We start from the raw sequence: 15,352 nt of genomic DNA, 5'->3' as shown, positions 1-15,352 counted from the left end.
AGGGCTCGAACCCGTGTCCCCTGCATTAGCAGGCAGACTCTCAACCACTGCGCCACCAGGGAAGCTCACTGGAAGTTTGTATCTCTTAATCTCCCTCACTTATTTCTCTCTTCTCCTCATCCCCTTCCCCTCTGGCAACCACTTGTTTGTTTTCTGTATCTGACTATGTTTCTGTTTTGTTACGTTTGTTCATTTGTTTTGTTTTTTTTAGATTCCACATATAAGTGGAGTCATATGGTATTTGTCTTTGTCTGACTTATTTCAGTTAGCATAATACCCTCTATGTCCATGTTGTTGCAAATGTCTCAGCCCCATTTTTCCAAAAGCATTTGCCCACTTTGTGTCTCTGTATCACATTTTGGTAATTCTCACAATATATTTGTCATGGTGATCTGTGATCAGTGATCTTTCATGTTACAACTATGACTCACAGAAGGCACAGATGATAGCATTTTTTAGCAATAAAGTATTTTTTAATTAAGGTATGTACATTTTTTTAGACATAATGCTATTGCACACTTAATAGACTACAGTATAGTGTAAACATAACTTTTATATAACTGGGAAACCAAAAAAATTCATGTGACTCGCTTTATTGTGATATTTAATTTATTGTGGTGGTCTGGAACTAAACCTGCAATATCTCTGAGGTATGCCTGTATATATATTTTATATATACATAAAATATATATGTAGTTTTACAATCTATGTAGACATTCCTAGTTTTGCCTGATTTGGGACTTTATATAAATAGAATCTTACTATATTTATCCTTTCATATCTTGCTTCTTTTATTTAAAAATGTGTTTCAAGATTCATTCATTATGTTACATGTATCTTTAGTTTGTGCATCTTCTTGGAAGGATAGTATTCTATTGTCTGAACATAACAACAATTTACTAATCACGCTTCTGCTCATAGATATTTGCATTGTGTACAATGGATGTGTTGTGGTACCTCACTTAGGTTTTTATTTGCATTTCATTGATTACTAACCACATTAAGCACTTATTCATATGTTTGTTAATGTCCTTATTTGCGAATTGCCTGTTCAGGGCTTTTTGCCCATATTTTTGCAGTGGGTTGCCTTTGTTTTCTTACTGATTTTTAAGATACCTTTATATAGTTAGGTTATAAGCCTCTTGTGGATCATATGTGTTGTAACTATATATGTCTTGTCTTTCTACTCTTTTTATGGTGTTTCTGGATGGACAAAATTCTATATTTCATGTAGACCAATTTATAATATTTTTCCTTTATAATTTATATTTTTTAAAACTATATTAAGGTATCTTTCTCTTTCCTGAGGTCATAAAGATATTATATTCCTCTATATTATCTCCTAAAAGTTTTATAGTTTTGTTTGTCATGGTAGATCCGTAACTCTTGTGGGGTTGATTTTTGTGAATGACACTAGTTACTTTAAAAGGTGAGAATAAGGATCTGGGCTGAAAACAAGGAAAAATTTTGAAAGTCTACATACAGAGCCATTAGCCCCACCAGGCCCCTTCTCCACCTGGGTGTAGCTACAACAACTTCTCCAGACAGATGACAAAGGAAAGTCTTCAGAATTAGGCACACCAAACACACTAGAGGGCAGGGGTTTGCCTTGGGGCTAAAAATGGAGGGAATAAGTGAAAGTTTGGTCCCTTTTCCAGCTCTGGCCCCTGAACTCAGGCAGCCAGGCATATATTCTCTGGGAGATTGGAGAGTTCTTCTTCAAAGAAATTGAATGGCCTCAGGAAAAATTCCTACAGATAAAAACAATTCTGGATACTCAATGCATAGGATCCTCCTAATCACCTTACATTGTAGCCCACTGTGTAACAAATTGCTCCAAAACTTAGTGGCTTAAAACAGCAAACATTTATTATCTCACAGTTTCTAAGTTAAGAATCATGGCTTAGCTGAGTACCTCTGGCTCAAGGTCTCTTGTGGGATTGCAGGCAAGCTGTCAGCCAGGGCTGCAGTTTCATCTGAAGATTCAACTGAAGTGAGATCCACTTCTAAGCACATTTATGTGGTTGCTGGACTCTTGCCAAGTGGGCCTCTCCATGGAGCTGGCTCAGGACATGACAGCTGTCTTCTCCCTGGGCAAGCAATACAAGAAAGAGGCTATTGTCTACAGTACCCAAGGTGGAAGCCTCAGCCTATTTATAAACTAATCTCAGAAGCGACATCCCATCACTTCAGTCATATTTTGTTGGCTTGAAGTGAGTCAGTAAGTCCAGCCCACATTCAAAGGGAAAGGATTACACAAAGGCATTGCAAATGTAGGGGTCCTCAAGACCACCCTCAGGTTTGATAATTTCCTGGGAATCACAGTACTCACTAAAAGTGGTCATATTCATGGTTACGGTTTATTATAGTGAAAAAATACAGATCAAAATCACCCAAGGGAAGAGGAACATAAGGCAGTGTCCAGGAGAGCTTAAGTGCGGAACATCCAGTCTTCCTCTCCCCAAAGAGTTGTGCAAGAAGTGCTTACTTCTTATAGCAATGATGTGTGACAATGCACATGTAACATTGCCAACTGGGGAAGCTTTCCCCAGCCTTGGTGTCCAGAATTTGTACTGGGGCTTAGGCATGTAGACATGGTTGACTGCCTGCCTGGCTAACCTTAGTCTGTAGCCCCTCTGGAGGATGAGCCGTTCCTGCGTGGTCCAGAGCCACCACCATAAATCACATTGTTAGCACAGACTACCTCGCGTGGCCCTAGGCCTCCAGGTACATAAGATACCCTCATCAGGCAGAATATTCCAAGGGCTTAGAACTGACCTCCCAGGAACTGAGGGCAAAGACCAGCCTCTCTTTGGAATAATCCTTCACTGCAAAGGCATGACTACTGGGAGCTGAGGATCACGAGGAGCCATTTTAGAGCCTGCCTACCACACCCACCATTTACAAAACTTCCCCCATCTGAGTTCCTGATCAGTTTTTAAGTACCTCACTCTTAAATCTGATTGGATTACCGCCCATTTAAGAGAAGTCTACAGTGTAAGAGAGAGGGCTAAACAGACCATGAAGAAAGAAGGAACTTAGAGGAAACAGAGACAATTTAGGGAATTACACTAAACTAAACTAAACTATAAAACCAACCAACCAACTAACCAACAAAACAAAACAAACCCTGCAATATTACTAGAGAGATAAAATATCGCATCTGATGCCAAAAACTCAGCCTCTGTGCACCAGTGCCAAATCGAATCTCGGAGACAGAGTTTTGGGTGAAGTAGAAAAGAATAGCTTTATTGCTTTGCCAGGCAAAAGGGGACACAGCAGGTTCCTGTCCTCATAGACTGTTGTGTCCCAACCTGGGAGGATCTGGTGAGGAGTTGTATAGCAATAGTACAAGGGTGGGGTTGCTGACAAGATTAGGGTGTGTACTGGGCCTGCACTCCTTTAATCTGGTCTCAGATAATCTCTTGATGAGCTTCTCTGGTTCCTTTAATCTGGCCTCAGGTGGTCTTCTCTGGTAGGAAGAATGCTGACAACTTCCATTTGTTGGGTTTTAGTTCTATAAAGAGCTCAAAGATATTATGTGTATTACTTGAGGGGGAACCAGGAAGCTGCCTCAAGGCTGCACTATTGTTTCTTGGCTGCTCCTCCCTTGTCTCTGCATCCCCTCCCTTCCCTGATTAGCAACTGTTCGAATCTGCCCTTTGGAACTCAGGGAAGGTCATGGAGGCTGGAGTCTGTTCCCTACAAACAAGGAACGGGGGACACGGAAAGGTTTCCGTGCCCAGGAGCCCCACCAGGACCTGCTCGGTTTCACACCCATAAGACAAAACAAGATAATGTGGAAAAGATAACAAGGAAGAGCATCTGTGGGTTAAAACATGGTAGATGGCCTAAAATTTAAAAACATAATATAATTGTGTGAGATTGAGGAAGGGAAAAGTATGTGTTTTGGTGTGTGTTGAAGGGAGTGGGATATAACTTAGCTAAGTCCTCATTGTGCAAATTCGGTAGTAAATCAGGGATGGATTCGAGTTTTGTAGGGCCAGAGGAACATATGATTCGAGGGATGGTCTTTAAGAAAAGTAATACAAAGTTATGTGTTTGAAGTTAAGAATGGGGCCTTGAAAAGGGCCTGTGAAAGTGAGGAACTCTGAAACACAAGCCGTGTTAGTTTCACAAAAAATCTCCCTCTATGGTCAATGGAAAGCATCTAAAATTGGAAAATCAAGAAATAAGAGTTTAGGGAATTCCTTGGCAGTCCAGTGGTTAGGATTCCATGCTTTCACTGCCAAAGGGCCGGGTTGGGGAAATAAGATAATGCAAGCCTCACAGCGTGGCGCCCCCCCCCCCCCTAAAAAAAAGAATTTCTAAAAAAAAAAAAAAAGAAAGAAGAGTTTAAAAACTTTATTTAGAAATACAAGATAAGTACCAAAAGAAAAATCTGAAAGAGTTGAATGTTTGGGGTTGTGGAAATCAGAGTAGAGTGTGATGGGGCAAGGAATTACTATTTTTTATAATTATATTTTATAATAAAACCGTGAATACTATGTGGCTTTTTGCCCCATTCAGGGCCCCTCTCCTGTTTATTTATTCATTCATTCCCTTTTAACTCCATTGCCCAGTCCCAACTCCCTTTCTTTCCCATTCTAATGTGTTTAATGGCATCTTTTGACCAATATGGTGAAATAGATAGGCTGCTGGCTCCTCCCCTTGAGATTAACCTTGGAGAAACTATAGGTTTCCAGGAAATAACAAGCAAACCATAAGAACCCCCTGAGCAGATAAAAGGTTGTTTTGAAATAGTATATGTGTGTGTTGGGGGGATCTAGGTGGTAGTGCTGGTGCATCCTAGAACAGAGAGTGTTGTCTTGGCTCTAAGAGGGTAACTTGGAGAAAAACAACCTACATTCCTCTTGCCTGTCCATCCCCTTGGCATTGGAACAATCATTGCCAACCTTTATTGCAGAAATCTCTACTGTCCAGTATTTCCGGTCCAGGGATGAATTTACCGCAGTACAAAACCCTGCTAGAGTGAAGGGTTAGGAAAGCAGTGGGGGTGGGCTAGCCATGGGCACTACTCCTGCTCTCTTACTCTCCAAACCACCATGGCTGGTAGATGACGATCCAGGGAGTACTTCCTCCTAGTGGTTCTTCTCCCAGAGGGTTTGACAGTGAAGTCCAAATGCTGAATTGCTGCTTAGAGCAAGGGGAGGTGGTGTGCTTCACTAGTTTTGTAGCACCTAGGACTCCTCCCCTTCTCTCTACTTAAATTTCTCTGGGTTGACAAAGACTATGGTCTGGCTTTCCAACCTTCCCCAATAGGCAGTGCCCAAAAGACTGGCCACCACACCCAGGGAAACATGCACTCGCGGGTTAAAGTAAAGAGAGTAGAACTAGCCAAAAAGGAAGAAAAAGTAGGGGAGGAAATCACATCTATAAAAGGAAGCAGAGGAATTAGAACAGATGATAAATAATTTAAATAATTATTTTAAAAAGTACATCTTTTTATTTGTATTTGTTCTTACAAAATGTATACAGCTTTTTAGTATGACTTATTTTTAGTTAACAAAGATGGAAAATCATGTTTTGTAATACCTCTCATTTCATTTTTTTTTTTATTGTGGTAAAAAAAAAAAACCCAGAAAATTTACTGTCTTCACCATTTTAAAATGTACAGTATCATTTTATGATTTTTACTTAAAAACATGTTTTTAAGAACCATCCATGTTGCTAGCTATATAACTAGTCTGTTGCTACCAACTTCTGCATGGATTTCCATGGTGAGTACCCCCTCTCCCAGGCAGGGACACCCAGACAGCCTCCAGTTATTAATGATCACAAATAACACTGCAGTGAATATCCTTATATATTTCCTTGCATAGGCCCATGGGAGAATTTGAGATATATACCCAGGAGGGAAACTGTCAGACATAGAGGACGGTTACCTTTAGTTTGACTAATTTGAGCAAACGTGCTTTCCACAAGGGTGCACCAGGCTACATTCCCCACTAGCAGGGCATGAAGGTTCCCAGTTAATACAGTAACTAAAATGACATATCAGTTTTGTTCCAAATTAAATGTGTCCGATTATCAATGAATCTGAGCATTTCTTCATATGCTTGGTAGCTTTTTGAGTTTCTTCTTCTCTAAATTATCTCTTCATATCCTTTGTTCATTCTTCTGCAGGGGTTGCTGATTTTTTTTCCCTGTTAATATACCAGAGTTTACTTGTATTCTAGATATTAATCCCTTATTGAATTTAGATTGCAAATATCTCATTCAGTCATTTGTTAAACTTTGTCTATGGTGGATTTCTTTGAACAAAAATGTTTACTTAAGAAATATACTTATTTTAAAGTAATTTTGAACTCACAGAAAAATATATTTCAAGATATATAACAAGAATAGTACAGAGAACTTTCATTTGAGCATATGATGCACAACTCTTCTGAATAGTTTGGTGTGTGATTCCTACAAACAGGTTGTTCTCCTATATAACTACATTACGATCATCAAAATCAGAAAATTAACACTATGTAAACCTCAAACCCCATTCAAGTTTTACCAGTTGTCCCAATAATATACTTTATAACAAAATAATCCAACTCAAGAGCATACATTACCAATAGAAGGGAATTTCCTCAGCCTAATAAAGGACATTTATAAAAGTGTGAGATCTAGCATCATACTCAATGGTAAAGACTGAAAGCTTTTCCCTCTAAGATCAGGAACAAGTCAAGGATAGTTGTTTTTGTCACTTCAACCTTGTACTGGAAGTTCCAGCCAAAGAAATTAGGCAAGAAGAAGAAATAAAAGTCATCCAAATTGAAAAGGAAGACGTAAAACTATCTGTATTTGCAGATGACATGATCTTATACATAGACAACCCTACAGTATCCACAGAAAAACTATTAGAGCTAATAAACGAATTCAGTAAAGTTGCAGGATACAAGATCAATACACAAAAATCAGTTGTTTCTATATATTAGCAACAAACAATCTGAAAAGAAAACTAAGAAAACAATTTCATTTATAATACCATCCAAAAGGATAAAATTCCTAGGACTAAATTTAACCAAAGAGGTGAAAGGCGAAACTACAGAACACCGCACAAAATAATCTCTTCTGCTGTCCCTTTTCCTCTTCCCTGCCTTATTTTCTTTATAGCTCTTAGAACAATCATGAGTTATATATTTTAAATAATCTGGGGTCTGGCTTCCCCATGTTAGCATGTAAATTCCATGAGAGCAAGGATTTTTGTCTTTTTTATTTATTACTAGAACAGTGCCTAGCACAGAATAAGCAGAAGATATAAATGGTCACAAGTCAGTTAAACTTGCAATGTTCCACCATTTTATAAAGATAACATGTTCTTGTATTACTTGTCCATAAATATTAATTTTAGGAAAAGGTAGGCATAGTTGTGTAATGAGGGCTTAAGAAACTGATGTCTTAAAAAAACATATTGTTTGCTTTACAGTAAGTTAAAAGGAGCTGACTAGAGAACTGCTGAATAGCAGGGAAAGTGAACTTGAAGTTGGGTAACATGAATCTGCACAGAACCAGGTCTAGAAGGAACCATGTAACTGGTAACCATGGACCTGTGGTAGTGATTGCCTTCTGAAGTAGAAACTATCATTTAATTAAGGATTCTTAGAATTAATGGCAGATATTCTAAGCAAGTATTTAAGGATATAAAAGGAATAATACATAAAATATATTCATAATACTGAAACATTAGAAATGACCTAGTACCTTTTAAGGGGAGTGGTCAAGAGTTAGAGAAGCTTTTTTAAAAAAATTAATTAATTAATTAATTAATTTTTGGCTGCATTAGATCTTCGTTGCTGCACGCGGGCTTTCTCTAGTTGCGGTGAGCGCGGGCTACTCTTCGTTGCAGTGTGGGCTTCTCCTTTCTCATTGCGGTGGCTTCTCATTGCGGAGCATGGGCTCTAGGTGTGCAGGCTCAGTAATTGTGGCGCACGGGCTCAGTTGCTCCGCAGCATGTGGGATATTCCCCGGCCAGGGCTCAAACCCTTATCCCCTGCATCAGCAGGCGGATTCTTAACCACTGCACCACCAGGGAAGTCCCAGAGAAGCTTTTTATTGAAGCCCTAGAATTCAGCATCATAGAGCATGAAAGAGATGACACATTGGCCTGGGAGACTTGGAATAAAGGCATTCACAAGGATGCATTTTTCCACTTTGGCAACAAAAACAACATTTATATGGCTTCTATATAATATTTACGTTTTTTCAGTTTTTTAAAAAATTTCAAACCTATAGAAAACTTAAAAGAATAGCACAATGAACATTTTTCGCCTAGATTCACCAGTTGCTAACATTTTGTCACACTTGCCTTATTTTTAAAGTTTTGATCTATTTATTATTTTTTAAACTGTTTATTACTTCATTTATTATTGCTAAACCTTTTGGAAGTAAGTTGCAGATATTATATTACTTGACCCCTAAGTAAATGGGGTAAAGCATGCTTGTCCTGAGAATAAGGATATTCTCCTACCACCACATTACTTTTATCATATCTAGGAAAATCAACAATAATGTCTAATCATCTAATATTAGGTTCATATTTAAATGTTCCCAATTGTCTGCAAAATGTCTTTTTTATAGTTGCTTTTTTTTTCAAGGTTCACAATTTACATTTGGTGTTATGTCTCTTTACTCTTTTAAATTTTTAGAACAGTTCTCCTGGCTTTTTAAAAATGTTTAATTATGCTGTTTGAAGAGTCTGGGGCAGTTTTCTTGTAGAATATTCCACATTCAGGATTTCTTTCTTTTTTTTTAAAATATTTATTTATTTATTTTTATTTGGCTGTGTCGGGTCTTAGTTGCAGCATGTGGGATCTAGTTCCCTGACCAGGGATGGAACCCGTCCCCCTGCATTGGGAGCGCAGAGTCTTAACCAGTAGACCACCAGGGAAGTCCCAGGATTTATTCCTTTGTTTCTCCATTAGTGCAATAAATGAAGTATTTTAGCAAAAATACATGTTGTACCCTTTTTTTGCATAAAATCAGAAGGCACATAATGTTAGGTTACCCAATTATTGTGATGTTAATTGTGATCTCTGGTGTTATGAACTGAACTGTGTCCCACCAAAATTCATATGTTAAAGCCCTAACCCCCAAAATGATGGTATTTGAAGATGAAGCCTTTGGGAGGTAATTAGGTTTAGATAAGGTCATGAAGATGAAGTCCTTATTGTGGGATTAGTGTCCTTAAAAAAAGAAACACCAAAGAGTTTGCCTCTCTCTCTGTCATGTGAGGATACAGCAAGCAGGTGACCATCTGCAAGTCAGGAAAAGAGCTCTCACCAGGAACCAGATTGGCCAGGACCTTGATCTTGACTTCCCAGCCTCCAGAACTGTGAAGATAAATTCCTGTTATTGAAGCCACCCAATCTATGGTATTTTGTTATAGCAGCCCGAGCTGACTAATACAACTTGGTAGAGGTGGTGACCAGTCTTTCCACTTAACATGTATATCTCCTTGTAATCATTAAGTAATCTGAGGGGTGGGTGATACTTTGAGACCATGTGAATATCTTGTTTCCCATTAACCTTTCATAATAATTTTAGCATAAATTAATAGTTTTTGCCTGAATCAAATTTTAATTCGAGGTTGCAAAATGGTGATTTTCCCAAGTCTATCATTCCTTTTATATGTATTAGCTGGCATTCTTCTATAATACAAGCTTACCCTTTCCCCCTTTATCTAGTCTCTTTAACTCTTACTTTTTGTCCTTCCAAAGTAGACCCTGACACAGAAACCTGGTTGTGGGTAGTTTATTTGGGAGATGATACCAGAGGAACAGAGGAAATGGGGAAAGTTAGACAGGGCAAGGAGGAAAAGCCAGTAAACGGTTTATCAGTGAACAGTTCTGCTGTGGATAATTGGACCTCAGTCCCACTGAGAAACGATGTTGAATTCCTTAGAATTGTGCTGCTAATCCCAACATCTGTTAGTTAAGAGCTGCCCTGGATGTATTAACTATCCCCCCGCTTCCTAACCCTCTGCACTTTCCCATTGCCTCCCTCAGCAGCCATACACTCTTAAGTGGTTCCTGAGAAAGACCTCAGGCAGAGCAGAAAGGTGGGCATCTGTCAGAATGATGGGAACTGTGGATAGAAAAGAATTCAAGTGGGTTGAGGGTAATGTGGAAAAAGGCATCAACAGCATCTGCTTCTCTCCCTCTCTCTCTGATGTCACTGTGAACTTGTGGAATTAAAAAAAAAAATTCCCAGCATGTTATAATCCTTTACCATCATTATGCTGTTTGATTCCCATATTGTCTCAAATTTGGACAGTGGGAGACCCTTCACATTGGCTCCTTTGTCCTTTTGTTCCCAATAGTCTTTGAACAGTTCCTTGCTTTCTGGCACAGCCAAACACTGCAGGCTTACCTTGTGCTTTCTCTGCCCCAGAGCTGGTTTCAGCCATTTCTTTAAGGAGTTCTGATTCTTTATAGTGAAGAATAATATTTAGAAATTGTTCTGGGTTGTCATTGCTTCTAGGCCTTTTCAGTGGACAAAGCTAGGAAATGCACTTAAAAATAAAACAAAACAAAAACCATCAGTATACAGTGACCCCTCCAATTCAAATCAAACATCACAAGGTCTTTCCTCACTTTCCACCATTCTATATTTTATTTTCCTTCTCCCACAGAGAAAACCCCGGGTCTCAATATCAATTATTTGCTCTTCCCTATATTATGCACAAGAGTTTCAGAGTTGCAACACCAATATCACTACCAACAACAAATTTCCTAAGTAGAATTTTAAGATTTCATTTTAGTTCTGTTTGTCTTCAAATCATACCCCACTAAATGTGTACAGTGAGAAACCTGTACTCAAAATTATTTGAATTAATTATTTTTCTCTCTGAGGTTATATCATTTTATAAAGTATTTTTTTAAGCATTTAAAAAATTTATTTTATTTATTTATTTATTTTTGACTGCATTGGGTCTTTGTTGCTGCACATGGGCTTTCTCTACTTGCGGCGAGCGGGGGCTACTCTTTGTTGTGGTGCGTGGGCTTCTCATTGCGGTGGCTTCTCTTGTTGCTGAGCACGTGCTCTAGGTGCGTGGGCTTCAGTAGTTGTGGCGCATGGGCTTAGTTGCTCCACGGCATGTGGGATCTTCCCGGACCAGGGATCGAACATGTGTCCCCTGTGTTGGCAGGTGGATTCTTAACCACTGCGCCACCAGGGAAGTCCCTGAGGTTATATCATTTTATATACAATTAAGTTTATTTGTTTTTCTTTTTTAATTTTATTGAAGTATAGTTGATTTATAATATTGTGTTTAATTTCTTCTGTACAGCAAAGTGACTCAGTTATACATATATATATTCTTTTTCATATCCTTTTCCATCATGGTTTATCACAGGATATTGAATATAGTTCCCTGTGCTATATACTGTAGGACCTGTTGTTTATCCATCCTATATATAATAGTTTGCATCTGCTAATCCCAAACTCATAGTCCTTCTGGGGGTGGGGAGGGAAGGACTGGAAGTTTATTTGTTTTTCTTTTTATTCAAATTTGAGGTTTGATTTTAAAATTCACAGAATGGAATACTATGTGGCCATTAAAAAGAAGAAGGAAGATCTCTGTGTACTAATGAGGAGTGAAATTGTAAGCCACAAAATAATATATATGGTGTGCTGAGTTTTGTATAATAAAAAAGGAGAAATACAAATATGTACACATTTTTTCCAAAAAAACCCAACACACACATACAGTAAGAAGAAACCAGTTCGTTAGCAGTCCTGTTCTGCTTTCTTGCTAATGGATGCTGTGCATCAAATATTTTATACATTCCAAACAGGAAGAAGGAAAAGGAATAAGCAGCAGCAGACTTCCACTTAACTCTCATTAGCCTGAATTGAGTCACATGGTCACACTTAGCAACAAGAGGGTCTGGGAGCACAAGCCTCTATGGTAGATTAAGGTAAGCAAAAAAGAGTTTGAAATGAAGGCTGAATGAGCCTATCTATTGTATCTGCCACTCCTTACCTTTTAGATTTTAAAATATGTAAAAGTGAAACTGAGGATGGTCATTAGTTATATCCATTAAACTAACTTCCTGGTCTAGTAAATACTAAACTGTAATCTGTCTTCACTGATCAAGCTTGCAAAACTGCATGCCCTTCAAGCTTCACGTAGCTTAGACAATGTATCACAAGACTCCCTTCACCACCCCCTTACAGATAGCATCTCTGAGGTGAGTCTTAAGATGTGTGCTCAAACTGTTTTTCAGGAACTGAGTCAGCTCTTGTCCACATCAAGCCGGTTGAGACCATGGACCCATTAACCGGGCCTGCTCGAGTGTTCCATAGGTGACCTTTTGAGTCAGAGGGCCAAAAATTCTACCCTTAGATCATGCTAACACCGCCATTTTCTGAACATACATCCTACAAAGGAGCATGAAGTCCAGTTGCACCTGCACAGAGCAACACTTACCTCACTTCCTCTTTTCTTACCTCCAGTCACCTTCCCCTGCACCTCTGACCACTCTATGCCCTTTACCCATAAATGTTCAAACCCCCTCGCCTTTGGTAGAGCTGGATTTGAGATTTGCTCTCCTGTCTCCGTGCTTGGCTGTCTCATGAATAAACCCTATCTCTGCTGCAAACCTTGGCGTCTATGGGGCAAGTGAACCTGGTTCGGTAACAAAAGGACAAGAGTCTAAAGAACTAGCAACAGGGGCTTCCCTGGTGGCACAGTGGTTTAGAGTCTGCCTGCCAATGCAGGGGACACGGGTTCGAGCCCTGGTCTGGGAAGATTCCACATGCCACGGAGCAACTAAGCCCGTGAACCACAACTACTGAGCCTGCGCGTCTGGAGCTTGTGCTCTGAAACGGGAGAGGCCGCGACAGTGAGAGGCCCACACACCGCAATGAAGAGTGGCCCCCACTTGCCGCAACTGGAGAAAGCCCTCGCACAGAAACGAAGACCCAACACAGCCAAAAATAAATAAATAAATAAATAAATTTATTAAAAAAAACAAAGCCCAAGAGGATTAAAAAAAAATACTGTTTAAAGAACTAGCAACAGCATTTTCCAAAATTGTTAAAGTCGTTGTAATAAAATCAGCATATTTGTGAAGCAGAAGCCAGGTAAAAAGAAAATTTAGTGGACTGTATTATACTACAAAATGGATATCTATTAAAATCATTGTGCCATGTGTCTCTACATCTTTCACAAATCAGTATCTATTTTTCTAGCTAGGTAGCTATCTATCTGATTTGTGTTTCAATTTACTTCAATTTACATCTACTAATATCTGAACTCAATTAGATCTGTTTTCCCCCTGCAGCATGGCAAAATCATATGGTATGTAAATAGGGTGACTGTTTGCCCTGGTTTTCCTAGGACAATTGCAGCATAATTATTAACAGCATCCCCTTTCATTCTCAAGCATTTTGGTTTAGATGATAAGTTATATGGTTTCCATTATACATAAAGAACAAGTGCATATGAATTGGTCCAAGTGGAGCTGTTAGTAATGACCTGGAAAGGGTCGGTAAATAGTCTGCTTTCTAGAAATGATTAAATCATATTTACATTTCATGTGAAGCCCACTAGGATTTCCCTCGTGCTAATACAAAAGACCAGGAGGCATCCTTCAGTTCCTTATAGCCATAGACAAAGTCAAAATTTTTGTAGACTGGGAAATCCCAGTACTTCCTGTTACCAGGCCAAGTTCCTTTGCCTGACACACAGCAAGCCAAACACTGCGACTGGAAATAAGGAAAAGATGAGGTAAAGTTTCACACAGGCGAAACTAAGCTACATGCTTCTTCATTGGACACATTATTATTTATTTATTTATTTTAAAAATTTATTTATATTTATTTATTTATGGCTGTTTTGGGTCTTTGGTGCTGTGCGCGGGCTTTCTCTAGTTGTGGCGAGCAGGGGCTACACTTTGTTGTGGTGCGCGGGCTTCTCATTGCTGTGGCTTATCTTGTTGCGGAACATGGGCTCTAGGCATTCGGGCTTCAGTAGTTGTGGCACACGGGCTCAGTAGTGGTGGCTCGTGGGCTCTAGAGCAAAGGCTCAGTAGTTGTGGCGCACGGGCTTAGTTGCTCCGCGGCATGTGGGATCTTCCCGGATCAGGGCTCAAACCTGTGTCCCCTGCATTGGCAGGCAGATTCTTAACCACTGCGCCACCAGGGAAGCCTGGACACATTTTTAGAAAATGGCGGCATTAGCCATGTGCTGAGGGTGGAGTTTTTGGCCCTCTGATGTCAAAAGGTCATCAACTGGACAATTGTGCGTGTCCAGTTGGAGGGTCCATGGTCCCAGCAAGTCTTAACCAGCTCGAAATGGACAACAGCTGACTAATTCCTGAAAAACAACTTGGGCAAACATCTTAAGATTTGTGACATTGTTTAGGCTACATGACCCTTGGAGGATATGCAAGTTTTTATAAAAACAAAGCAAGCTTGATCAGTGAAAGCAGGTTACAGTTTATTATTTTTAAGCAAGTTATAGTTTAATGGATCTGATGGTTACTCTCGGTTTCACCCTTTTTCTTTCCTTCTCATTCAACTTTGATACTGCTTTCTTTTGTTCTTGTTAAGAATAGCTGACAGAATTTCCAGCAACTTAGGCATAGTTGGGGGTAGGACTTGGTAGTGGAGGGCAGTGAATGAGCTTTCAATAATACAGACATAAAAAAAAGGGAAATCGTAGGACTCCTATAAATTTGGAAGGCATTGCACCAATCTCTTTTACTGAACTCTACTCCAAGGCACAAATTAGTTTATTGTACTCATGAATTGTATGTATTATCTAACAACTCTACAACAAATGTTCTGATATCTTTGGGTGCTTGCCCAATTATTTCCTTAGAAATCCCTCTTCTATTTATTTTCTAAAATTAAACAAATATACATATTATTTTTTAATACATAATGACAATGTGTTACACCGCTTAACTTATAGTACATGGGAATATATATATTTTTTCACATCTACAACACTGAATAATATTTTCTTGAACCATCTGATCTGTGACAAATAATGTCACTTTTTATTTGTATAGTTCTTTTGATTACCAGTGCACCTTTAACATTTTCATGCACTTAATATGCATTTATTTTTATTCTTATATGATTGGTTGGTCATGCTTTTTGTTTATTCTATATTGAATGCTTTTTTCTTCTTGGTTTTTTTTTTGGGGGGTGGTTCAGTAGCTTTCTTTTTTTTTTTAATTTTAGACATCTTTTTTTTATATTCTTTTCCATTATGGTTTATCACAGGATATTGAATATAGTTCCCTGTGCTATTCAGTAGGACCTTTATTCTTGATTTTTAAAAGAGTTCTTTCTATACTAGTGTAACTAGTATGATCTGCTCCAC

General features: G+C 38.9%; 1 long non-coding RNA gene across 1 annotated transcript; it reads right to left on the bottom strand.

The window, feature by feature from the left end:
- Positions 1–5,418: 5,418 nt before the first annotated feature.
- Positions 5,419–10,521, bottom strand: LOC118883149. The gene is made up of 3 exons (XR_005016944.1): positions 10,384–10,521; positions 9,295–9,344; positions 5,419–6,167 (listed from the first exon to the last, which is right to left on the bottom strand). It is a non-coding gene; the product is annotated as an uncharacterized LOC118883149 (long non-coding RNA).
- Between the last annotated feature and the right edge of the window lie 4,831 nt (positions 10,522–15,352).

This window comes from Balaenoptera musculus, chromosome 1, assembly GCF_009873245.2.
Source record: "Balaenoptera musculus isolate JJ_BM4_2016_0621 chromosome 1, mBalMus1.pri.v3, whole genome shotgun sequence".
In the NCBI taxonomy this organism is placed as follows: Eukaryota; Metazoa; Chordata; class Mammalia; order Artiodactyla; family Balaenopteridae; genus Balaenoptera; species Balaenoptera musculus.
Note: the sequence above shows the minus strand (reverse complement) of the source record. Positions and strands in the feature narration are given on the sequence as shown.